Genomic DNA, 26,613 nt, shown 5'->3' with positions numbered 1-26,613 from the left:
ACTAGAATTATTGCTCTCGCTCTAACGATTGCGGCGATACCTCACGTGTGATTTGAATACCGTTTACATATGCGGGCGCTACTCACGTATGTGTTTGCTTCTGCGCGCGAGCTTGTCGGGACGGGGCGCGTTTTCTGGCTCCTAACTTTTTTAGCTGGCTCCTAGATTCCAAGCAAATTTGTCAAACCCTGTTTTACTGTATATATTTTCTAAAAGAAGACACCCTACAGAATAACAGTGTAGTTACAGTGTTGTTATATCACACAATATTAAATAGATAAAGCAAAAATATCAAACCTTAAATTTGTGTGCGTCCGTGAAATGTGCGTCCGTGAAATGGCAACGCTTTTAGAAGCCCCCCTATAGGTCATCCGTTTAGCGTTACCAAGGAGGTCTGGTGCTAAAAATATTGCTCTCACTCTGGCATGTGTGGCAATATGTGTATTGCAATCAATGTTTTTATGTGTAGGTGCCCCCGATGCCTGTGTTTGTCTATAGGTGCATATATGTAGAGGTGGGGGGGGCCTCATCTTGGCAGGCAGGATTATATGTGCTTGGTTTTAATTTTTCAAAATTTTAAAAAATATATTATTTTTTAACCTAACGTTTTTTTTTTTTTTATTATTACATAGGGAACAAAAAGTGTTATTTTTTTAGTGATAGATTCTCTTTTATGAGACGTCCAGGGTCCTTAACCACTTAAGACCCGGACCAATATGCAGGTTAAGGACCTTGCCCCTTTTTGCAATTCGGCACTGCGTCGCTTTAACTGACAACTGCACGGTCGTGCGACGTGGCTCCCAAACAAAATTGGCGTTCTTTTTTCCCACAAATAGAGCTTTCTTTTGGTGGTATTTGATCACCTCTGCGGTTTTTATTTTTTGCGCTATAAACTAAAATAGAGCGACAATTTTGAAACAAATGCAATATTTTTTACTTTTTGCTATAATAAATATCCCCAATAAAGATATACAAGTTTAGGCTGATACGTATTCTTCTACCTATTTTTGGTCAAAAAATATCGCAATAAGCGTTTGGTTTACACAAAATTTATAGTGTTTACAAAATAGGGGATAGTTTTATGGCATTTTTATTAATATATATATTTTTACTACTAATGGCGGCGATCAGCGATGTTTTTCATGACTGCGACATTATGGCGGACACATCGGACAATTTTGACAAATTTTTGGGACCATTGTCATTTTCACAGCAAAAAGTGCTATAAAAATGCATTGATTACTGTGAAAATTACAATTGCAGTTTAGGAGTTAACCACTAGGGGGCGCTGTAGGGGTTAAGTGTGACCTCATATGTGTTTCTAACTGTAGGGGGGGCGGAGCTGGACGTGTGACGTCATTGATCGTCTTTCCCTATATCAGGGAACAGACAATCAATGACACTGCCACTGTGAAAAACGGGGAAGGTATGTTTACACCCACCTCTTCCCGTTCTTCAGCTCCAGGTCCCGCGGTCATGGAGCTTCGGACCCATGGCTGGGATCTTAAAGGCAACGTACATGTACTTGCCTGTGCCCAGCCGTGCCATTCTGCCGACGTATATCGGCGTTAGGCGGTCCTTAAGTGGTTAAAGACCGTAAAAGTCTCACCTGTGCTTGCACTGCATTACATTCTTTCCCAGTTACGCTGGAGAGAGGGACCTGAAAGTGACGTTTTACATGTTGCTTCTGGGTCAGCAACAAGAACGGGGAGAGACCGACCTGGGCCCACAGAAGGACAAGAGGAGACTGAGATACATGTAGGGGGCGCCCATTACAAGGGGGGGGGGGAAGCAATCTGGTGGAGGCGCCAGGCTGCTTCCATCTGATAGCTAGAAGTCGGCTTGTCCTTTTCAGACAGGGCAGACTTAGGGTTGCCACATCATCCCTATAAGACTAAAAACATATTCATTACACAGGTTCTGTGGCTGATTAAGGTGGTAATCAAACTCACTTGGTGCCTTATCTACATTAAATCAACCTGTGAACCTGTGTGATGAATATGTGTCCTGGATTAAAGGTATAATGTGGCAACCCTAGGCGGACTCCGTCAAGCGGTTCCACCTGCTTAGCATGGGAGCTCTCCGCTAATCCCCGCTGAGCAAGCAGATGACAGGTCCATGTCCGCTGTGCATAGCCTGGAGGGGGTCAGATGGAAACTGACCGCTTGGCAGTTTCAATATGACTGTCATCTGATCCGATCTGCCGGAGGGATGGGGAACAGATACCCATGTCTGTTTTTACTGGACCGGATTGGATGCTGGCGGGTGTCAGCGGACACAAGTCCGCTGACATCCACCGCTCCATAAAGGGGAATGAATGGTCCAATTAGGTCTGCCTGAATAACTGACAGACAGACCCAATCAGTTCCTCAGGGTGAAGGGGCCTAAAACCCTGCACTGCCTGGTCCGTATGATTTATGGAGGTGAGGTTTAATGAATGAAGTAAGCTGAGGTTTAATGAATAAACAAAAGAGAAAAAAAAAACGAATCAAGGACGGTACTTACCATGAATGAGGAGTGTGGCTGTTGTGTAAGGCTGAAATCGTAAGTCTTCTGTCCCTGGATATTCCAGTAGTAGTGAGCTTCTATTGCTGCCAGGGTTAATATGGGTGACTGGCTGCACCTCTGACAAGTACCGTATAAGTATAAGCTGACCCGAATATAAGCAGAGGCACCTAATTTTACCACAAAAAATGGGAAAACTTATTGACTTGAGTATAAGCCTAGGGTGAGAATGCGGTAGCTACTGTAAGTGGAAAAGAGGGTCAACAATGTCCATTAGCATGCCTCACTGTGCCCATGTGCATGCCTCACTGTGTCCATTGCAGCCTGACCTCACTGTGCCCATTGCAGCCTGACCTCACTGTGCCCATTGCAGCCTGACCTCACTGTGCCCATTGCAGCCTGACCTCACTGTGTCGATCTGTGTACCTGATTATTCGTGACATGCATATTCAGACGGTGGGCGTCCAGTGTTAAAAAGTCACGCCTTCTCCTCTTCCTGTTCCGTAATAGGCAGAACACTCAGTTTTCCAGCAGAGACTGTGTTCAGTGTTCCGCCTATCACGGACGAGAGGACGTCTGTGATAGACGGAACACTGAACACAGTGTCTGCTGGAAAACTGAGTGTTCCGCCTATCACGGAACAGGAGGAGGAAGAGGTGCGACTTTTTAACACTGGACGCCCGCCGTCTGAATATGCATGTCACGGACTCAGGTACACAGACTCGAGTATAAGCCGAGGGGGGCATTTTCAGCCTAAAAAAAGGGCTGAAAAACTCGGCTTATACTCGAGTATATACGGTACATGTCAAAAATGCCAATTATGCCCACCCTTTCTTGCCTCTTCTGTCTAAAGCCTCGTACACACGGTGTGATTGTTGGCCAACCGAACGTCTGATTAGTGTCAAAAGGGCGTGTGCTAGGATCTTGTCTTGCATTCTTAACGTTACACAATTTTTCGTGCCACAAAGATGAACGTAGTAATGTACTACGAGGAATTTCAGCTCTTGAGCGCCACCCTTTGGGCCCCTTCTGCTAATTTCGTGTTTGGTGAGCATTGATTCCGAGCATGCGTGTCTGTACTTTTCGACTTTTGTGTGACAGATTTGTGGAGCCGTTGTCCGCCGAAAATTTACCAGCCTGTGTCATGCAACACTTGTTGGCAGAAAATTGGACAACAATTGTCAAAAGGAGCGTACTAACAGTCAGATTTTAGGACAACAGTCTGTCAACAGACAATCACCTGCCAACAATCGTACCGTGTGTACGAGGCTTTAGGAGCCGTACTATTAGGTCCCACAGTAAAAAAAAGTGCTCTATGAATGAAGGAGGCGGAACTTTCATCTATCTGCCTGCTCTCCATTTACAGATAGCTTTTCTCTCATTTAGGCCTGGTTCACACTGGTGCGTTTTCACATGCAATTTGGCATGTCAAATCGCATGTCAAAACGGCGGTATTTGCCGCAAATTGCCGGCAATGGCACTGTCCTAATCGGTGCGACGCCGCATCTGCGGCGCTGCACCGATTTCAAAAAGTAGTTCCTGTACTTCTTTTTGCGATTTCGGCCCCGCGATTTACATTGACATCTGTGCAGAAACCTGCACAGATGTCTCTATAATCGCGGCCCAAATCGGGACTGCCAGCGGGAGTGAAATCCTGCGAGTTCAGCTGAACTTGCACGGCTTCACTCCTGCAATAACTTCACCTTTAAATCCTGTCTCAGCAGGCTTTGGGCTTGTATTGATGAGCAAACACAGCATGCTTTTCCATACATTCTGATCTTCTGAGATCACTCATTTTATTGACAGGTGCATTTGACCGGCAGTGGTCCTCATTATGACTTGCAGTTGACGTTTGTGCTGATGAGGAAATTCCGGCAGCTTTGTAAATCTACAGCTGTGAGTATACTGATTGTACATATTATGGGGAATTCTTTAGGTTAGTGGAGATTTCTTGTGGTAAGATGGATAATTTGGTTTTTGCAGTGACCTGAAGCAATGACAGGCACATTCATGTAGATAACAACTGGTGCTATAATCTGACATTGACAGTCTTTACAGTTTGGAGTCCAGTTCTGTCCCTGACATTAGGTGCAGGCCCGGATTTACTCCCTTTGCCGCCCCAAGGCCAGGTCCTTCAATGCCGCCCCCGCCTGCGCAGTACAGGGGGGACATTATCTGCCGGGGGACTTTTTCGGCAGGACATTAAGAAGCGGGGGGGTTGTTGCTGCCAAAAATGACATTGAGCATTGGGGGGTGCTGCTGCCAAAAATGACAAAATGACATTGAGAACTGGGAGGGGGGTTGCTGCTGCCAAGAACTATCTCACCTCCTCTTCCCTCTGTTTTTTCTCCTCTCACCATCCGCATGACAGGAGGGAACTCCCGATATGAAAGTAAAAGTGTCCTCTCCTCTCAGCCGCAGTGCCGCCCCTGCACCCACTGCCGCCCCGAGGCCTGGCCTTGTTGGCCTTGTCTGGAATCCGGCCCTGATTAGGTGGTCAGTGGAAAATTGTGAGTGGATCGTGCCGTGACCAAAATTTCTAGAGACATTCCTGCATAACAAACATGTTGGTCCTCCAGGTTTAGGTGGCTAATCTAGTTATAATGATTCTGTATTACAAGTCATGTTCCAAACCTGCTTTATTGTTTTTCCAACATGAATAAATAAGCATAGGCAACAATAAACTTTTTTGGAAATGCGCCAAAGAAAAAAAAAACACAAAATAAATTCTAACCTGTCCAGTACTTACTACACAGTCAAGTCCCCCTCTACCTAAGGCTTCATCTTATATTCTTGCAGTTGGGGTGCAGCAAAAGCACACGACTGCTACCCCGTATGCTGCAAAAATAGTGAACAGGGTGTACATGTGCCATATTTTTTCCCCACTGTCGCTCATGGTGGGCAGTACCGCCTGCAAAATAAGACCCAATCAACTGAATACTGAGTAAGGAGGCAACATAACACATCCTTGTCGCTTGTCAAACCCCCTCTGAAGATTGATTCACCAATCCACCTCCTGCTATGCCCCCCTTAAAGGAGAATTGTACAAAAATAAGATTGGTTAAACCCACAAGTGTTTTTTTTTTACCACTACTATTCTTTTATATTGGCTTATGGAACCAGTGGCCCGTGGAGCCCTTTGATATGGCCCATGACCTCCTGCTCTGGGATGGCGGGTTGGCAAGCCCAGATCGCAGGTTGCCGACCCTATATCCCAGAGCATCAGTGTTGTGAATGAAGCCAGCAATGGAGGAAGCATGCGGCTGTGGAGCAGAGCTAGATAAGTCATTGCACAGTCCTGTATAGCACTGGCTTTTTGTCACAGGCAGAGTGATACCAAATGCACTCTGCCTGGGACAGCAACAGCTGGCAATACCTGAATAGAAGACTGTTCTTAACAGTGGCGGCTGGTGAAGTTTTAGGATGGGGGGGGCGCAAGACCCCGCCCCATCCTCGTTTGTAGCTAAGCATTTTAAAAAATAAAGTTAAGAAGCTAGAGGGGGGGGGGGGGGGGCGTCCGCTATTTTCGCTGAACAATGCAATGACTAAAGAAACTGTCATAAGCGGTGGCGGGTGCCGGACGCTATTTCTGCCAAACCTGTGTTACTGTACTGTATATACAGAGGAATTGACACTGTGACTGTACAGGCAAAATCTCGATTATCATACTTTTTGGAATCCTTTTAATCCATTTACAAAGTTTGAATCATGGGAGAATGAAAAGAAAAATGGTAATAGTTTCTGTGGTCAACAATCAGAAAAACTCCCTACTTTACCTAAGCAGTAAGAAAAGCCTTTGTAAGCAAGAGTAATGTCCCTCCATCAAGTGAAATGATTCCCCAGTCCTGTATCTTGACATAAATACAGCAATTCATATGTGCTCTTTCCTTACCACCGAGACTGCAGAGTACCTGAGGCAACTTGGGCACAGTGGCAAGGAGCTATTATGGACGGGCCGCCACTGGTTCTTAAAGGTAAGCTTATTACTAAAATCACAGTGTATGTATGGTCATATCAGTTCTGCAGGGGTTACTGGGCTGCTTTGAAACTGTAGGTTACCTGCACTGAGCCATATACTTCTGTTATTACCTGTGGGTTTGGTGCATTTTTTGAAAGTGAACCACACCTGCAGGAAATAATAGAAGTCTATGGTAAAGTGCAGCTAACCTGCAGGAACGCCACAGTGTACTGTGCTGAACCCGCAGTGTGGGTAAACCGCAGTGCATCCGTGTACAAGAAGCCCTGGGCCCCTTTCACGCGATGAGTCCGACCCAATCGGACCCTATATTCACCTCTATGGAGCGGCAGATGTAAATGTCTGTTTACACCCGCCTACCTCCAACCGATCTCTGCATATGCAGAGTAAACACGGACCTGTCATCTGCCCGCTCTGCTCATTGTGGCCCACAACCAGTTATAAAGTCGCTTAAATGGCCCTTGCTCTTCAAAAGATTAGGCACCCCTGGCTTATGGAGTTTACAAATGCAGCAATTTAGAAATTGGATGAAAGGTTTAGCGCTGGGAAACACATTTTGAAAGATAAATAGTGGTTTTTTTTTATATAACTATATAGATCAGACTAAAATGAGGGGCAAAAGAGGAGGAAAGAGGGACAGAGGGACTTTTTTCCAAATGAGGGACAGTCCCTCGAAATGGGAGTAAAAATACAATCCGTCCTATTTTCTTTTTTTAGAGGATACCAACCTATTGCATTAGTGTGAACTGATGCCAAAGAAATAAGGCATTGGAACTGCATTGGGCAGTGCACCCCAATACTGTTGGTGTGCCAAGTCCATACAGTGCAGACCACAGATGCCCTGGATTTAGCAAAACAACCCGGGCCTCTGAGAGGTAATAGGTTATATTTACAATAAGGCCTGATATCCATGGGTTTAAAATGTTTTATTTTAATAAGGTGGGATGCAGTGTCCGTTTTGTGAGCCAGACTCCAGCGCCTTGAGGCGATTAAGTTTGCATTTGTTGAGCTATATAAGTTTCTCACTCACTCACTCATTCACTCACTCAAACTAGTTTTGTGAATTTAGATAAATCAGTATTACATTAGCAAAGCATTGCTGAAAGGTTTTATACTTTAAAATATGTGACTTTTGTCAGTTCTTAAAGAGGAACTGCAGTCTGCTTAAAGAATGGGTGAGATTTACTAAAACTCGGGCACTCAGAATGTGGTGCAGCTGTGCATGGTAGCCAATCAGCTTCTAACCTTGGCTTGTTCAATTGAGCTTTGGCAATAAAACCTGGACGCTGATGGGCTTCTATACAGAATTGAGCCTGATTTTTCATGCTCTAGCTTTAGTAAATAAACCAAAATTTGTAATAAAATACAACTTTGCCATTCTGAAGCTTCCCTCCAACCACTTTGCATATTATTTTATATATACTGTGATTCTGTACTTGCCAACTATTATGCAAAAATCTCCCTCCACTGAGTCTGGCTGCAACCATTTTAACTGTGGGCAGCTGAAGCTGCTGCCTGTCCACTTCCTGGATTTACACAGACACACCTCAGAAGCTCTTATTGGCCCTCTTATCAGTCACCCCCATCCCCTCACTGCAAACTCTCATGAGAGTGAGAAAGAGCTGTGCATGATGTCACACGCCTGGGCTTTTTACCAGACAATAAACAGGAAGTGGGCTGTATAAGGTATTTACTGGCATAACAAAAAAAAATGTTACTATCCAAAGTTAAAACAACAACAAGGGCAGAAGATTTAATAAATGTGAAGCTCCATACACACTATCAGTTTTCCTGCAGGTTTTTCTCTTCAGATTTACCAAAACCATTTAGTGCAAGGACCTGCCTGATTGCATACAAAATGAAACTCTGAGGCCTCGTACACACGACCGAGAAACTCGACGGGCGAAACACATCGAGTTCCTCGTCGAGTTCCTTGTTGGACTTGTTCCGAGGCTCGACGGGCTTGCTGTGCGTACACACGTAATAGACAACAATTTACTCGTTCTCCAGCGTGGTGACGCTCACCACGTACGACGGCACTATAAATGGGAGGTTTGAATTCTTTGGCGCCACCCTTGGGGCTGCTTTTGCTGATATCGTGTTTCCGCGTGTTAGTAAAAGTTTGGTGAGTGACGATTCGCGTTTTTCATTCGTCGTGCTTTCATATCGTTTTCTGCCGTTCAGTTTGTGCTTGTGGGATCGTAGCTTGTTTATCGGGACGTGCGGTCAGGTCGTATTGTTTTACATTGCGGTTCTGTGCGCTCGTTTAAGATTTTCACTGCGTTCTTCCTAGCACTTGCTGTTCTTCAGTGCGGTCTGATTGTGCGGTCTGATTACACGGTCGTTTCTAGCCATGTTGCAGGCACCTGATCGTCGTAGGCGACTTCGTGCTATGCAAATGTATGGTTCAGGTCTTGTTGCTTTAGACCTAGACCCAGCCATGAACAGGGTGAGGAGGAGTTCATGGACCAAGAATTGGTTGCTCCGTAGGAACCAATTCTGTCATATGCCTCTGCTGCGGGAGATCCAGGAAAATAATCCTGTAGATTACAGGAATTTTCTGAGGATGTCTGATCCTGTCTTTCAGCAGCTGTTGGCTTTGGTGTCGCCTTATATTACCAGGCAGGACACTGTTATGCGGGAAGCCATCAGCGCTGAACAGAGGCTAGTTGCCACCTTACGGTATCTGGCAACTGGGAGAAGCTTGCAGGACTTAAAGTTCTCGACGGGCATCTCCCCCCAGGCTCTGGGCCTCATAATCCCAGATACCTGTTCTGCCATCATCCAGGTTCTGCAGGATGACTATATGAGGGTAAGTTTTCTCCTTTAAGATCACATGTAATGTTTTTAATGTATGCTAATGTATTGTAATTATTCCCTTCCTCCCTACTTACCATGCTTGTAATGTACTGTGAATGTCCCCTTTGCCCCCATGCATGCTCTAAGCTCTTATTGATGTCCCTTTTTAAGGCCCACATGCCTATTTCCCTTCACTTACCTCCCCAGCATGCTATCCTGGGCCCTAACACACCTAGCCTAGTCACTTTACAATGTATTGTGTTATTGTAATGTTCCCCCCCCCCACCTCCAAAATGTGTATAAAAGTGTAGGTTCACCCAGAAAAAGTTGAACAAATATTGGTGAACCTAGACTTTAATAGTCATTTTGGAGAGGGCTAGATGAGTTTGGGAGTTTCATGGTGGAAAAAAAAAAAGGAACTCCCAAACTCATCTAGCCCTCTCCAAAATGTGTATTAAAGTGTAGGTTCACCCAGAAAAAGTTGAACAAATATTGGTGAACCTAGACTTTAATAGTCATTTTGGAGAGGGCTAGATGAGTTTGGGAGTTTCATGGTGGAAAAAAAAAAAAGGAACTCCCAAACTCATCTAGCCCTCTCCAAAATGTGTATTAAAGTGTAGGTTCACCCAGAAAAAGTTGAACAAATATTGGTGAACCTAGACTTTAATAGTCATTTTGGAGAGGGCTAGATGAGTTTGGGAGTTTCATGGTGGAAAAAAAAAAGGAACTCCCAAACTCATCTAGCCCTCTCCAAAATGTGTATAAAAGTGTAGGTTCACCCAGAAAAAGTTGAACAAATATTGGTGAACCTAGACTTTAATAGTCATTTTGGAGAGGGCTAGATGAGTTTGGGAGTTTAGGAATAATTTTTTTTTTTTTTTTTTTTTTTTTTATCTCCCAAATTTGATCATTGATCCATCAGAGGGGGTGATGTAAGTGCTAATTGTGCATTATATTTTAGTTGTAAAAAGGTCTTTTAATTTAAAAGTTAGAATAATTATGATGTCTTTGTCTAACGTGCTTGCAATGTTATGTTCCAAATATTTCTAAAATATTTTATTTTTCTATTACACAGCTTCCGTCCACGCCACAGGAATGGCAGACTGTGGCAGCGGAGTTTGAGACGCGTTGGAACTTCCCCAACTGCGGGGGAGCCATCGACGGAAAGCACGTCCGCATCGTGCCTCCACCCCGTTCTGGTTCTGAGTTCTACAATTATAAGGGGTTCAACAGTATTGTGCTGATGGCGGTGGTGTCAGCACAGTACGAATTTCTGTACGTTGATGTGGGCAAGAACGGCCGGATGTCGGATGGGGGAGCTTTCAGGCAGACTGAGTTCGGGGAACGACTCCAAGACGAAGATCTTGCATTGCCACCGGATGCGGACAACGTGGAAGGACTCCCCTTCGTCTTCTTGGCTGATGAAGCTTTTGGCCTGGGACCCCATCTAATGAGGCCATTCCCCCAGCGCACCCTCACCCCAGAGAGGAGTGTTTTTAATTACCGGCTGGCCAGAGCCCGGAGGGTGGTGGAGAATGCCTTCGGGATAATGGCCAGCCGGTTCCGCCTGTTCCTAACCTCGATCCATATGGCGGAGTACAAATGGAACTATATCGTATTTGCATGCTGCATTTTACATAATTTTTTGAGACGAAATTCCACAAACTATATGGCCATGGTTGGGCCTGAGGCTGGACTTAACAATCCCGAGCAAATCTTGCCGGGCCTGGAACCTGCCCGTACTGGCTTGCCCCCCCAAAGTGGCCGTGCAGTCCGTGACCAATATATGGAGTATTTTATGGGTAGGGGGGCCATTCCCTCACAAGCCAATTTGGCTTAGCTTTGTTTTATCACATTATAAATCAGTGTACCCAAAAATTTAAATTTGGTCGCTTGTGTTTTTTGAAGTTGCCTCATCATTTTACATAATGTACTACATGTAGTGTCAAGTGTATTTTCCTTGCCAACTCACAACCATTTCCCAGGTAACACACAAAGTAAACACATGTAAAGTTACAGGTTCTTTAATCAAAACACCACACACTTTATTTTTTACGATTATTTTATTTATTTTAACAATCTTCTTACCAATTTGTGATTTGTACATTTTTTAAACAAATTTTTGAAGATATCAAAATCTCTTTATATATATTTTTTTTTTTTTTTTGATTCACAACAATCACTTTATATATTTTTTTTTTTTTTTTTTGATTCACAACAAGATAAAAATCTCTTTATATATTTTTTTGGTTTTTTTGATTCACAACAATCTCTTTATATTTTTTTATTTTTTTGTTTTTTTTAGATTCACAACAAGATAAAAATCTCTTTATATATTTTTTTGTTTTTTTTTGATTCACAACAATCACTTTATATTATTTTTTTTTTTTTTTTTTGATTCACAACAAGATAAAAATCTCTTTATATATTTTTTTGGGTTTTTTTTATTCATAACAAGATAAAAATCTAAAAATATCTTTATATATTTTTTTTGTTTTTTTTGATTCACAACAATCACTTTATATTTTTTTTTTTTTTTTTTTTTGATTCACAACAAGATAAAAATCTCTTTATATATTTTTTGGGTTTTTTTGATTCACAACAATCACTTTATATTTTTTTTTTTTTTTTGGTTTTTTTAGATTCACAACAAGATAAAAATCTCTTTATATATTTTTTTGGTTTTTTTTATTCACAACAATCTCTTTATATTTTTTTATTTTTTTGTTTTTTTTAGATTCACAACAAGATAAAAATCTCTTTATATATTTTTTTGGTTTTTTTTGATTCACAACAATCACTTTATATTATTTTTTTTTTTTTTTTTGATTCACAACAAGATAAAAATCTCTTTATATATTTTTTTGGTTTTTTTTTATTCATAACAAGATAAAAATCTAAAAATCTCTTTATATATTTTTTTTGGTTTTTTTGATTCACAACAATCACTTTATATTTTTTTTTTTTTTTTTTTTTGATTCACAACAAGATAAAAATCTCTTTATATATTTTTTGGGTTTTTTTGATTCACAACAATCACTTTATATTTTTTTTTTTTTTTGGTTTTTTTAGATTCACAACAAGATAAAAATCTCTTTATATAATTTTTTGGTTTTTTTTTATTCATAACAAGATAAAAATCTCTTTATATATTTTTTTTGGTTTTTTTGATTCACAACAATCACTTTATATTTTTTTTTTATTTTTTTTTTGATTCACAACAAGATAAAAATCTCTTTATATATTTTTTTCGTTTTTTTTTATTCATAACAAGATAAAAATCTCTTTATATATTTTTTTGGTTTTTTTGATTCACAACAATCACTTTATATTTTTTTTTTTTTTGGTTTTTTTAGATTCACAACAAGATAAAAATCTCTTTATATATTTTTTTGGTTTTTTTTGATTCACAACAATCACTTTATATTTTTTTTTTTTATTTTTTTTTTGATTCACAACAAGATAAAAATCTCTTTATATTTTTTTTTTTGGTTTTTTTGATTCACAACAATCACTTTATATATATTTTTTTTTTTTCTTTTGGGATTATCAAAAATAAACAAATCACTTTGTACTTTTTTTTGACCATCCTAACTACAAAAATCATTTACACTCTCCCCAAAATGTCCAACAAATTTTTAAGTTTATGTTCAACCCTCCTGGTCCGATTTTTTATTTCCCTGTTGGCAAGATGGATCTCCTCCACTTCCTCTCTGCATGCCCATATTTCACTGATAACCATCTGTGTCGTCTGCCTGTCCAAGCCACCACCTGCCCGTGAAATGGGGGACAAAACCATTTAGTACAATTACGCAGGCCTACATCTAGCTAAACAAATTTAGATGATACTTTACCAGATGTGGTTGCAGCCTCATCCTGATCCCGCGGGGGTTGTCCTTCATTTGCCTCCTGGCTTGCTGCTTCCTGTCGCCCTACAAGAATGAAGAAAAGGTGTTTCAAACATTATAGAAAAATATTGAAGTCCTTAAAGAGGAATATGAATAATTGTTACAATAAATTATGGGACTATTGTTGGTTTTTAACAACCCTCTAAGCAGGACACAGGATTGTAGGCATTGCCAAAGATTAAGCAAAATCTGTGTACCTTTTTTTGTCTTTTTAAACATGGAAGCCAAACAAGTATCCACTGGATGACCTCACCTTTGTGTTCGCCACTAAAAAATTTCTTTTGGATGGCCAACAATTGTGCTACTGACCGCATGTGTCCCCAACTGATGAGCACACTATCCTTTTCCTGTATATTCACTTAATTTGGATTACTAAAAACACATCTAAATTAAATCCTCATTGGATCTCACCAGGGCCGCTGAGCAAAATCATGTGGCCCTGTACAGCCTACCTGACGGGACCCCCTTAAGCTGCCCCCCTGGCCCCGCATTGAAACTGTCTCTGCAGCACGTTACGGGATTGGCGGCATTGGTAGGCACCTGGATCTGAAAAAAGGGGGGGGCTGCCGTCTGAAATCAAAATTACAAAGCGGAGGGGGGCCCTTTACAAATTAAGAATCAAACTAAAAAATTAAAAACTTAAAAAAGTAGTTTTCATAAATAAATAACTAAACATTTATTTAAACATGAAAAAGGGGGGGCTTGGTTTGCCATTCAGGGCCCTGTGGACCTCTGGGCCCTTTAATTTGAATTTTGTAATTGTTTTTTTATTAAAAATAAAATGGGGGTTTGCCACATGGAGACCTCATGAGCCCTTTAATCTCTCTCTCTGTATCTATCTATCTATCTATCTATATATATATATATATATATATATATATATATATATATATATATATATATATATATATATATATATCTAAGGACTAAAAAATACAAATTTTATAAAAATATCTGGAAAAAGAAATAAAATGTTGATGGGCACAATCTTTGGTCGTACGAGTCGTCGTTCTGTGAATTAACGACGACTTTCACGACAAATATTTGGGCCCACTAACATGAAATACATAATACAGTACAACCTTCAATAAAAATCACATGGCGAGAATTACAAACACAAGACAGGATTACCCCGAAAAATTACTTACTTTTTCTAAGTTCTCTCCGGATTTTCTGAAGGGTCTCTTGTTCCCTCAACTTAAGGTCCGACCAGCGCTTTCTCAGCTGCTCCCGAGACCTTCGGATCCCAAATTTCCTGAAGATCCTCCTTTCAACTTTTGACATGATCAGGGCCTTGAGTTTATTAGGGTGGAGATATGGCCCGTGTTTCCCGTCATAATCCTCCTCCCGGAGGATCTGGACCATCTCCACCATCTCCTGGAATGTCATGTTGGTTGCTTTATATCGGCGAGATGTGCCAGTGTGTCTGTGGGCTGGGGCAGGCATGTTGGGGTGCTCGGGTGCTGCTGCCATCTTGTTGATGCGGGGTCAAGGAGAGAGAAGGGGCGGGGAAAAGACTAAAAAGAACGTCAGGGGTGTGGAGACGGGCGGAGCGTCACGCATGCGCGTGTATAAAGGGATACCACGTGAATGAAGGCGGCGTTCACAATCTGTAGAAGGAGACGGAACTATCGACCGTGTCATACGACGGTACGTAACGTTTTATTGAAACTTTGAGTTTGGCGGCTAGCTATATATGTTGTTAACCGAGCAGAAAGCAAGAAAATAAAGAAATTTCGATGTCAGTCAGCCAAGATCTGACATGGAAATGGCCATTTATAGTGCCGTCGTACGGGCTGTACGTAACCGCGCTTTGCTGTAACATTTCTCAAAATCTGCTGTGTGGGCAATGTCGTTATTTTTGCATGAAAGGTGTATTTTTTAGCATGATGAACCTCGTCGTTTTTAGCATGAACCTAGTCGTTTTTGGCCTGAATCTCGTCGTTTTAGGCATGAATCTCGTCGTTTTAGGCATGAATCTCACAACCTGCTCACATAATTACTTCTTGTCGATTGCGCGACGAAAGCTAAGGGGCGTGATAACATACACACGTGTCGTACGTACGTTGGGGGGTGCGGAGGAAGACGGTTGACCGACGAGAGTGTAGCTATACTTTGATTTTGTGTCGTCATTGGCCTATACTCAGGGCCGCTGATAAGACAGTACAGCTGGCCCTGTTGTAGGGGGCCCAGGGCCAGCAGGGGCCACGGATGGCAATCCACCTTGTTTTATTTATTTTCTAGAAATTATTATAATTTATTTAGTTTCTTCTTCTTCCATATATACTAAAGGGCTCATGAGGTCTAGATGTGGCAAACCCCCTTTTCTTCCATTTTTCACAAAAATGATTTATTTGTATTTTAATTAAAGGGCCCAGAGGTCCCCAGGGCCCTGAATGGCAACCCCCCCCCCCCTTTAAAAAAAAAAAAAAAAAAATTAATTAATTTATATATTTTTTTATTTTTTTTCGGTTTTAATATTAATTTGTAAAGGGCCCCACTCCGCTACTCAATTTGCGGCAGCCCCCCCTCCCCCGGTTGTCTGCTCCAGGTGCCTAACAATGACGCCAATCCCGTAAATACAGTTTCAAGGCAGGGCCAGGGGGGGAGCTGAAGGGGGCCCCGTCAGGTAGGCTGTACGGGGCCCCATGATTTCTATCAGCGGCCCTGCCTATACTGCAAAGACATTTAAAGGCTATATGGGGATAAAGATTACTACCGTTTCTAGACTGATTGTGTGTTTTGCATATTTTTTGTCTTGCAGAAAAATGAATAAGTTCAATGACCCAGATTTTCTTGCCATTTTTATTGACAAATTAAGAGAGCTGCCCGTTCTTTGGGCCACAAAAGACCCAAGGTCAAAAAATAAAGAACGAAGAAAGGCAGCACTCAATAGTCTGCTACCATTTGTACAAAGACAGGTGGGGACCCATGTTACAACTGACATGCTGGATACTCGGATTGGGACATTGAGAGGCTCATACAGAAAGCAACGGAACATGGTCCTGGCTTCTCAGAGGTCTGGAGCAGGAGCAGAGCAGGTCTATGTCCCATCGCTGTGGTACTACAGCAGACTGTCATTTCTGGATGAGCACCTGGAAGTTAGGGAGTCACTTTCTAGCCTTCCCCCCAGACAGAGAAGATCTCACTCCAGCCTTCCTCCCAGACGGGGAAGAGCAAGGTCCAGCCTTCCCTCCAGCCTTCCCTGCAGCCAACCTGATCCTCCTGAAGGGGAGCCCTCGCACAATCAAGAGGAGCGTTCCACCCTGGAGGAACAGCCTGATTTGCCTGCCTGGAGCCCGGTATAGTACTTTAAATGTGTTATTTGGTGGTGTTGAATTGCTGACAAAGAGATGTTAAAGCGGATGTTACATTTCTAAAAAGTAAAATTGACAAGTATGAAAATCATAAACACTGTAGCTGATGACTTTAAAATTATCTCTAAAATATTCCAATTGCACACCTTCCGGCAAAATGGCCAAGTAGTAAAAGGGTGCTGAAACGATCACCGGCTGGGAACCGCAAAGCAAATCATATATATATATATATATCTTCGCCAGCACACCAGGGATCATAACGTCCAAAGATTTAATGCATATCTATTATTTCAAAAAGAGCAACGTTTGGAGGCCACGCAGGACCTCTTCGTCAGGGAAAAAGATGCCTGACGAAGAGGTCCTGCGTGGCCTCGAAACGTTGCTCTTTTTGAAATAATAGATATGCATTAAATCTTTGGACGTTATGATCCCTGGTGTGCTTGCGAATATATATATATATGACTTTAAAATTATGACACGTAACTTTCCGAGCCGCCAGCGATGTCAGCCCCCGCCGAGGCCCATACTCAATCCTAGCAGCTCCAAGCGCAACCATCCATAGTTAAAGCGGATCTCCACTCTAAAGTGGAGTCCCACTGATCGGCACCCTCCCCCCCTCCGGTGTCACATTTGACACCTTTCAGGGGGGAGGGGGGTGCAGATACCTGTCTACAGACAGGTATCTGCACCCACTTCCGGCCCTACGATACGGGCAAAGGACGGGTTTTTTCCTTCCTTCCCGTCCGTCCCCCGTTGTATGCTGGGAACACTCGGCTCCCAGCACACAGCGGGAGCCAATCGGCGGGCGCAGCGCAACTCGCGCATGCGCCGTAGGGAACCGGGCAGTGAAGCCGGAGCGCTTCACTTCCTGGTTACCTCACCGAGGATGGAGGGGGGAGCAGCAGGGTGACGAGCGATCGGCTCGTCATCTGCTGCGATCGGCGCTGGACTCCAGGACAGGTAAGTGTCCTTATATTAAAAGTCAGCAGCTGCAGGATTTGTAGCTGCTGGCTTTTAATATATTTTTCCCGTGGCACATCCGCTTTAAGGGAAACAGGCAGTGATGCCAAACGGATTCACTGCCCGTTTCATAATGCGCATATGCAAACAGCGTGGCGCTTTGTGAATGGGCCGGCTGCTTTTGGGGACACACACAGTTCCCAGAATGCAGCGCGTCCCATTCACAAGTTGACACCCAGTGTAGGAGGAGGAACATAATACACCACGGCGGATGAAGAGGCAGATTTTTTATGTCCACATAGCAACAGCTAGTTAGGGCGAGTAAAACTTCAACATTATTTTAATGTAATTTTTTGAGTAAAATGTTTTATTTGTAATTTAGGGTTATGGTGGAACCTCCTCTTTAATATGTAAAAAAAAAAAAAATTGGGCGAAATGTGGTTTCCATATCATTAGTCAGTAGTTGCCACAAAAGTATTTGTAAAAATAATGCTAACTCCTGGTGTCAGAATTATTAGCTTTTCTAAATATTGCCTAAAATATATCAATAGTCAGGAGCTGTAAATTGTGTGTGAATTTTAAAAACAACTTTAAAACTGACCCTTTTTGATACACAGGAGGACACCAGCCAGGAGGTTCAGGAAAGTGCCAGGCAGGAGGAGGCCAGGCCTAGTGCCACAGAGGAGGTGGCAAGGCCTAGTGCCACAGAGGAGGTGGCAAGGCCTAGTGCCACAGAGGAGGTGGCAAGGCCTAGTGCCACAGAGGAGGTGGCAGGGCCTAGTGCCACAGAGGAGGTGGCAGGGCCCAGCAGCAGCACAAGGTGCCAGGTGCCTCCCATCCGCATACCTAATCGAAGGGAAAGGAGGGATATGAGGGTCAGTGAAGCAGCACTGGCCCTGATACGTGATGCACAGGCCGCCCTCCAGCAGCCTACCACCACCGAGGAGAGTTATGGCAGCCTGGTCATGTCCAAAATGGGGCAAATGACTGAGGAGCAGCGCCTCCGATTTGAGCCCCTCCTCATAAGCCTGCTCAATCAGGGGGTGAGGGGCCTAATCACTGACGAAACAGTGATTTGGACCCCCGGCCGTAGTCACCCACCATATAATTATCCTCCTCCTCCTGCTCCTGCAAATCTTCAGACTTCTTCTTCTCCTCCTGATACTCTTCTAACTTTTCTAACTCCTTCTCCTCATCCTCCTCCTGCTCATGAAACTCATCACACTTCTTCTTCTCCTCCTGATCCTCTTATAAATTTAACAACTCCTTCTCCTCATCCTCCTCCTGCTCAGGAAACTTCAGAAACTCCTTCTTCTTCTCCTCCTGCTGCTCACGAAACTCTTCTAACTTTTCTAACTCCTTCTCCTCATCCTCCTCCTGCTCACGAAACTTCCGCAAATCAGAATTCTTCTCCTCGTCCTGCTCCAGAAACTTTGCCTCCTACACCTTCTCCTCCTCCTGGCACAAGTACTACTCCACTGGCACCACCTCCAGCCAAGCAGAGAAGGAAGGCTGCAGAGAAGGCTGCAGAGAAGGCTGCAGATCAGGCTGCAGTGAAGGCTGCAAGGAAGAAGGCTGTCCGGAAGACCAAGAAGTGACTCCCTTGCTTCCAGGTGGTGTGACAGAAGGCAGTCTGCTGTGGGATCACTTCCTTGGGACATCTGCCTGACCTGCTCCTGTTCCAGACCTCTGGGAGTCCAAGACCAGATTGTGCTCCTTCCTGGATGAGCCACTCAATGTCCCAATTCGAGGATCCAGCTGCTCATGATGTAACATTGTGCCCCACCTGGCTTTGCACAAATGCCAGCAGGGTATTGAGTGCTGTCTTTCATTTATTATATATATATTTATTTTATTTGTTCTGTTCATGACCGAAATAAATGGTCTTTTTTGGATTTGAAATTCATACTTGTCTATGTGTTTTTCATCAGCAAAAATATGTCCCTTGTGAGAAGGAAGGTTAACTTTACAAATAATGTCAAAAGGTAATATTATTAAGGGACAGATCACATAAGACAAAACAAGAAGGTTACAATGGTGGTTACTTTCCAGAAAAAGAAAAAAAAAATGATTACAATAAACTCATAATATAAATTATCTTAAATGAAAAACTTGTTTGCAAAAAAAAAAAAAAAAAAAAAAACAGCAGAGAGAAAAGATTTGTCTATATTCATGATATCAGCATTAAAAAGGTGAAACAAAATTGACAATAATCTGTGTGAAGATAAGCAGCAAAAGAATACATTTAATGTACATTTTTTTACATTCTAAAGATGGTTGAAATGCGCGGCATTTAAACGATGCTATAGAATGTTGGCAGCGTGACGAATGTGCTATCTCCATGACAAACGATACTTTTACTGAAGTTGCGCTCCCGTCTACTACTTTAATCTGAGCATGCGCGGGTTTGTTAGCATACAGACGTCCGAGTTGCTCGTCGTAAACCAGCCCGTCGAGAACCTCGGCGAGCCAAATTTGGACTCCCGACGAGGAAATAGAGAACTTGCTCTCTTTTTGGCTCGACGAGGTTCTCGTCAGTTTCCTCGACGAAAATGTACACACGACCGGTTTCCTCGACCAAAAAATATCTCCCAACAAGGTTCTTGCTGGTTTTTGCCGAGGAAACTGGTCGTGTGTACGAGGCCTTAGGCCTGATTCACACTAGTGTGGTGCGAATTTCAGCTCTCTTATTTCTCTGCAGAGATAAGAGAGCTGAAATTCGCTTGTTCAGCAGATCAGATTCGTTTTAGCTGCGAATTTGAAGACCTGGGAGAGGGGAGGGGGAGGGGGAAGTGTATTGAGGTGAATGAGAGAAATCCTGAAGAGAAATGAACACATCTGCGAATCAGATGCGTGCCCATAGAAGATAATGGGCCTGAATTTGCACCTGAGCCGCACCGCAATGCCTAGAAAACGCACACGTTTTTTCGGCAATGCGCAGTGCGAATGCATCGCACAAATGTGAACCAGCCTCATTGAAATCAATGTATTTTATAATGTTATGCAAATTGGATGCGGTTTAAGGCGCAACCAATTTGCATGGGTGTGAATCCGGCCTAAAGGTCCGCTTTAATTAAAATGCTTCACTTCTTTCTTAATTATTACATTCTGTTGTTTAAAAGGATTATTCTCTTTTTTTTCCTACAGTGTAAGCTGACTTCAGAGAAAAAACTAATTACAAAAATAATAGATGCATCAGATACGCTCAGGAGGTTGGCTTAACAGCGAACATGGCATTTTACTATAATAGCACAGACAAATACACTGTATATAGAGCGTTTCCTGTCCTGCACTTGTTATCACCATTTAATGAGTTTTTATGAACTGTATAATTTACTTACCATAACAAAAAAATAAAAATGTAAGTTAGAAAAACGTAATTTAGTAAAAACCTCATGGAATTTCTAGTAAGAATTTGCTATTTGTGTATGTCAGTCAAATGCTGGAAGATGCAAACATTTTCTTCTGCATTATTCATCCCCATGAAGTTGTCACTAAAAATACTCATTGTAGGCAAGCTTCTTCCCTAGGACATACCACTGAGAGCCATTGCTCATCTGTAGATAACGCCTCTGCTATTTCTGTTTTCCAGTTAGAGGTTTTCCGATACAGATTCATTCATTCTTGTAGAGTGGCGCATCTTTCTGCCGGCGTAGCGCATCTCATATGCGCTACGCCGACGTAACATAGAGAGGCAAGAACAGTATTCACAAAGCACTCGCTCCCTACGTTGCGCCAGCGTAACGTAAATTGTTCGGCGTAAGCACGCCTAATTCAAAGTAGGTGGACAGTGGGCATGATCCATTTAAATGAACCGTGACCCCATGCAAATGATGGTCCGAACGAACGGCGCATGCGCGCGCATGCTCAAAATCATGTCGAAGATACGACGGCTCAATGCCTACGATGTGAACGTAACCTACGCCCAGCCCCATTCACGTACTACTACGTAAACGACGTAAAATGCGACGGCTGTTCCGTCGTCCATACCTTTGCATGGGATGCGCCTCCTATAGGTGGAATAACTTTACGCCTTACGTAAACGGCGTAGCTTACTGCGACGGGCGCAAGTACGTTCGTGAATCGGCGCATCTCGGCGCATCGAGGCCTACGGCGCATCGAGGCCTACGGGTAACTGACTGCGTTTTGTACTTTTTTTGTACTTTTAAGAATTTTAATAAATAAATAAATAAATAAATTTACATATTCGACGCGTAAATGAATGGAAGCGCCCCTTGCGGCCAGCGTAAATATGCGCCCGAGATACGACGGCGTAGGGAACTTACGTCGGTCGGACGAAGCCACATTTCAGGCGTATCTTGCATTAAGAATCAGGCGCATAGATACGACGGCGCGTCTGTGCACTTAAAGATACGTTGGCGTAAGTGTTACCTGAATCCGGGCCATTGTTTCCTAACTTAGCTGCAAAGGTTACCGTTTTAGGGAGATGTTGGTTTTGCATGGAGACTCAAGCCCTTGTGTAACTAGATTCAATGATAAAGATGGAACACCCCACCATCAGAAGTTGGGATTGACACCTGTGCTCTAGAGAATAAAATGGTGGTTGTTGCTATATTTTATGTCACACCGAATTTGCGCAGAGGTTTTTCAAACGCTGTTTTTATTTTTAAATACACTTTAATTAATAAAAAAAAACTAAACAGTAAAGTTTTTGTATAATGTGAAAGAAGATGTTGACACACCGTGAGAATCGTGATCTTTATTCTAAGCAAAAAAATGTGGATTCTCATTATAGCTAGAATCGTGCAACTCTAGTAAGCATCAACTCTGTCACATCACTGTTGATTTATGCACGTAAACTATTTGGTTTAATGAGCATATTGCACCATACATTTGTTTACCAGAATAATTTTTTCCTGCTCCCAGTCGAGAATATTACATAGACTTTCATTCTGTTATATGGACCTGACCTCTAAAATAACTTCCTATTAGATGAATCACGGGCTAGCATAGCATGATGTCACCATATTTCACGAGGGTTAAAGAACTTGACTAAATGTAGGCCAGTGCATTCCCATGGGAGTTCACATACTTTCTGTAAAACTATTTCAATCAGATAGATAAGGCTTCACTTTCCAGCTGTGCTGGGTCTTTTACCCTACCTAGACCAAAGACACAAGTGTAAAAATGGAACAATATGGATCACGCTAACAATATCTGCTCCCTTTTGGTCTGTTAGGTTGGAAATTCTTGTCTTAGGTTAGGCTCACAAAAAAATGCTGTGTGGGAAACCCACGCTCCATGCACGTTTCCCCAGCCGAGTTCAAAATGCGATGCAGTTGCGATCTGCAGCGGGTGTTAATGTTAAAGCGGATCTCCGCCGAAAAAAAAATATATTAAAAGTCAGCAGCTACAAATACTGCAGCTGCTGACTTTTAATATTAGGACACTTACCTGACCTGGAGTCCAGCGACGTCTGCAGGAGAAGACGAGCGATTGCTTGTCACTCTGCTGCCCCCACCACCATCCTCGGTGAGGGAATCAGGAAGTGAAGCACTCCGGTTTCACTGCCCGATTCCCTACGGCGCATGTGCGAGTCATGCAGCGCCAAAGGCAGCTCTTTAAATAGGCCAATTAGGCGGTCGCCTAAGGCCTCGCACTCACAGGGTCCTCGCGGCCGCCTAACTTGCCCAATGCAACAACAAGTGAATATCAGTGACACCACCCCCTGTGACATCAATGACCCAGCATACCCTCAGTCAATGATGTCACAAGGGGGCGGGTTCACCAGGCGACATCACCGGGTGGCCCCCGCCCCTTAGTTGTTAAAGAGCAGGATCTGGGGGCCGCCATGTTAAAGGGGGCTTCCAGATTCCGATAAGCCCCCTGCCCGCAGACCCCACAACCACTGGCCAGGGTTGTGGGGAAGAGGCTCTTGTCCTTGAATTATTTTTCGCATCATGGGTGTGAGTGGGGCCCAATGTCAAGTTTTGCCTAAGGCCTCACAAAGCCTAGAGCAGCCTCTGTGCAACGCCGTCCTCACTGGTTCCCGTTGTGTTCTGGGAGCCGAGTGTTTCCCAGAACACAATGGGCGGGGGCGGGAAGTGACGCACTACCCGCAGACTCCCCGCAGTGAGGACTCCCGGAAGTGGGTGCAAATACCTGTCTTTGACAGGTATCTGCACCCCCCTCCCCCATGAAAGGTGTCAAATGTGACACCGAAGGGGGGGAGGGTTCCGATGAGTGGAAGTTCCACTTTAGGGTGGAGCTCCGCTTTAAGATAATGACACCCCAAACACAGGTCGCAAACTCAATGCCTGCACCCGATCACATGGTACAAAAGTGCAATGCATTTCCAAAAGTAGTGCATGCATACTTTTGCTGCGATGCGGTGCCATTTAAGCCCTTTCAAAATGAAGGGCTTAAATTGCACTGCACTGAATTGCATGTGAATTGCAAAGGAAGGTGCTGCGCTTTCCTGTGCGATTCATAAGAACGAACTGGGGTTAACACTGATTAAAAAAAATGTGCACACTTACCTTTTTTCCGCCCACTCTGGTCCAGTCACGTGATCCCATGTGTCAATGAGTAGCGCCTGCAGGGGAGAGAGAGCGAGCGATTGACAACGGCTGAGAAATCCAGGAGCAGTGATGTCACCCATAGGCTCCCATGTCACTATTTTGTCAGTCCATCCTCTCCCCTGAAATCGATGACACTGGGGAGCCAGATTACAGCGTGACCTGAAAAAGGGTGTAAGTATACACATTATTTTACACAGGTTAGTCAGTATAGGTAGCAGGAGGTGGGGAAGGGACATTTTTTTTTTCTTGTCAATTTTGTTTATTGAATATTAAATAATAAAGACAGTTACAATTAGTAATAAATAGTTACAACAAATGGTAACATTAGTTAAGTATATGATAATAGATTGGATGGAATTATACATATCTGAAGATTAGATATTTTACATAAACAGGTAATCAACTCAAAAATGAAATGTTAAGTTAATATAAACAATTGAAAAATGTAATATGTAAATATGTGCTCATATACTTCGGGCCAGATTCACAAAAGGGATACGACGGCGTATCTGCTGATACGCCGTCGTATCCCTGTTTCTAACTATGCGGCTGATTCATAGAATCAGTTACGCATAGCTAGTCCTAAGATCCGACAGGTGTAATGGACTTACACTGTCGGATCTTAGGATGCAGTACCGCGGCCGCCGCTGGGGGCATTTCTCGTCGAAATCCAGCGTCGGGTATGCAAATTAGCACTTACGGAGATCCACAAAGCTTTTTCCCTTCGTTAAGTCGCCGTAAGTGTTAGTTTGCCGTCGCAAAGATAGGGTACCTTTACAAAAGTGTTAAGGTACTCTACCATGCAAAAGTATACCCGTCGTTCCCGCGTCGGTTTTGAATTTTTTTCAAATCTTTTATTTTTCCCGCCGCAACTCTTTTTTACCCGTCGCGATTCACAAAACTCGGCGCAACGTAACTTTGCGCAAGGCACGTCGGGAAAATAGCGTCGGGAGCATGCGCAGTACGTCCGGCGCGGGAGCGCGCCTAATTTAAATGGGACTCGCCCCATTTGAATTGGCCCGCCTTGCGCCGGACTGATTTAGGATACACCGCCGCAAATTTCCAGGTAAGTGCTTTGTGGATCGGGCACTAACTTGTGTAATTTGCGGTGGTGTAACTTAAATCAGAAAAGTTACGTTGCGCCCGCTGGTTGTGAATCTGGCCCTTAGTTCCAGGCATATTCAATTAATATATAGTCACTATGGAGAAGAAAGCTAATTGGAAGTCAACTAATTCAATAACAACTTCAAAAATGTATAATTACTGTATAGTGTATTGTAAGTAATAACTAAATATTCTGCTAGATCCATAAAGGAGTTACGTCGGCGTATCTCCAGATACGCCGTCGTAACTCCGAATGCGGGCCGTCGCATCTCGGCGCCTGATTCATAGAATCAGATACGCCTCAATGTTGCCTAGATACGAGCGGCGTAAGTCTCCTACGCCGTCGTATCTTAGGGTGCATATTTACGCTGGCCGCTAGGTGGCGCTTTCATTGATTTCCGCGTAGAATATGCAAATGAGCTAGATACGCCGATTCAGAAACGTACGTGCGCCCGGCGCATTGTTTTACGTCGTTTACGTAAGGCTTTTTCCGGCGTAAAGTTACCCCTGCTATATGAGGCGTAGCCAATGTTAAGTATGGACGTCGGGACAGCGTCAAATTTTGCGTTGTTTACGTCGTTTGCGTAAGTCGTACGCGAATAGGGCTGTGCGTAAGTTACCTTCACGTCGAAAGCATTGACTATTTGCGGCGTGATTTCGAGCATGCGCACTGGGATACTTTCACGGACCGCGCATGCGCCGTTCGTTAAAAGCGTCAATTACGTGGGGTCACGATTAATTAGCATACAACACGCCCCCTACCAGCCTATTTTGAATTAGGCGGGCTTACGCCGGCCCATATACGCTACGCCGCTGTAACTTCGGGCGCAAATTCTTTCAGAATACGGGACTCGCCTCTCAAAGTTACGGCGGCGTAGTGTATATGAGATACGCTACACCCGCCTAAAGATAGGCGATTCTTACTGAATCTAGCCCATTGTATTTATGTATAATACATTACCATTTAAATATGGTAATACAAAACAATAGGGAAATAGAAAAAAAGGACAGAATAATAGTAAAAGGGAAAGAATGAAGGTAAGAAAGAGAGAAAAGAGTCTAGGGTAAGAAAGTTCTCCGGAGCATCTATATTATAAGAATATTATTAAGTTGTTAGTACAGAAGACAAATGTTCATGTTTAGTACTTGTTTCCACTCATATTGTTGTATAAGTTTATAGTATTATAGTATATCAAGGTCTTAATAGGGAATTGTCAGGGATCATAGGAAGAAAATACGTCATCCAAGGATTCCATATTTTCTCTAATTTTGTATAGTTTTGTTGGTTATGGCTTCTGATTTGGAAAGGATCATTGCTTGGTTTATTCTGTTTTTAGCTTCAGAGATCATTAATGTATTGGTTTTCCAAGCTTTGGCGATGGTTTGCTTTGCGGCTGTGGTGATCTGGAGAAAGAGCCTAAATTGAGTGCAAGAAATATGAACTGGTTTTATATTTAAAAGTGCAATAGTCGTGTCTGGAATGATAACTATCTTAAATATTT

General features: G+C 43.1%; 1 protein-coding gene and 1 long non-coding RNA gene across 2 annotated transcripts in view; one reads left to right on the top strand and one right to left on the bottom strand.

Annotated features, from left to right (window-relative positions):
* GPRIN3 (GPRIN family member 3) overlaps positions 1-26,613 on the top strand; it is a 242,471-nt gene that overhangs the window by 99,697 nt on the left and 116,161 nt on the right. The gene's annotated exons all lie outside the window — the stretch shown is intronic.
* Positions 12,806-13,747, bottom strand: LOC120916929. Its single transcript, XR_005744146.1, has 2 exons — positions 13,135-13,747; positions 12,806-13,051 (listed from the first exon to the last, which is right to left on the bottom strand). It is a non-coding gene; the product is annotated as an uncharacterized LOC120916929 (long non-coding RNA).

This window comes from Rana temporaria, chromosome 1, assembly GCF_905171775.1.
Source record: "Rana temporaria chromosome 1, aRanTem1.1, whole genome shotgun sequence".
Taxonomy (NCBI): Eukaryota; Metazoa; Chordata; class Amphibia; order Anura; family Ranidae; genus Rana; species Rana temporaria.
The sequence above is the reverse complement of the archived record's forward strand: the minus strand, read 5'-3'. Positions and strand labels throughout refer to the sequence as shown.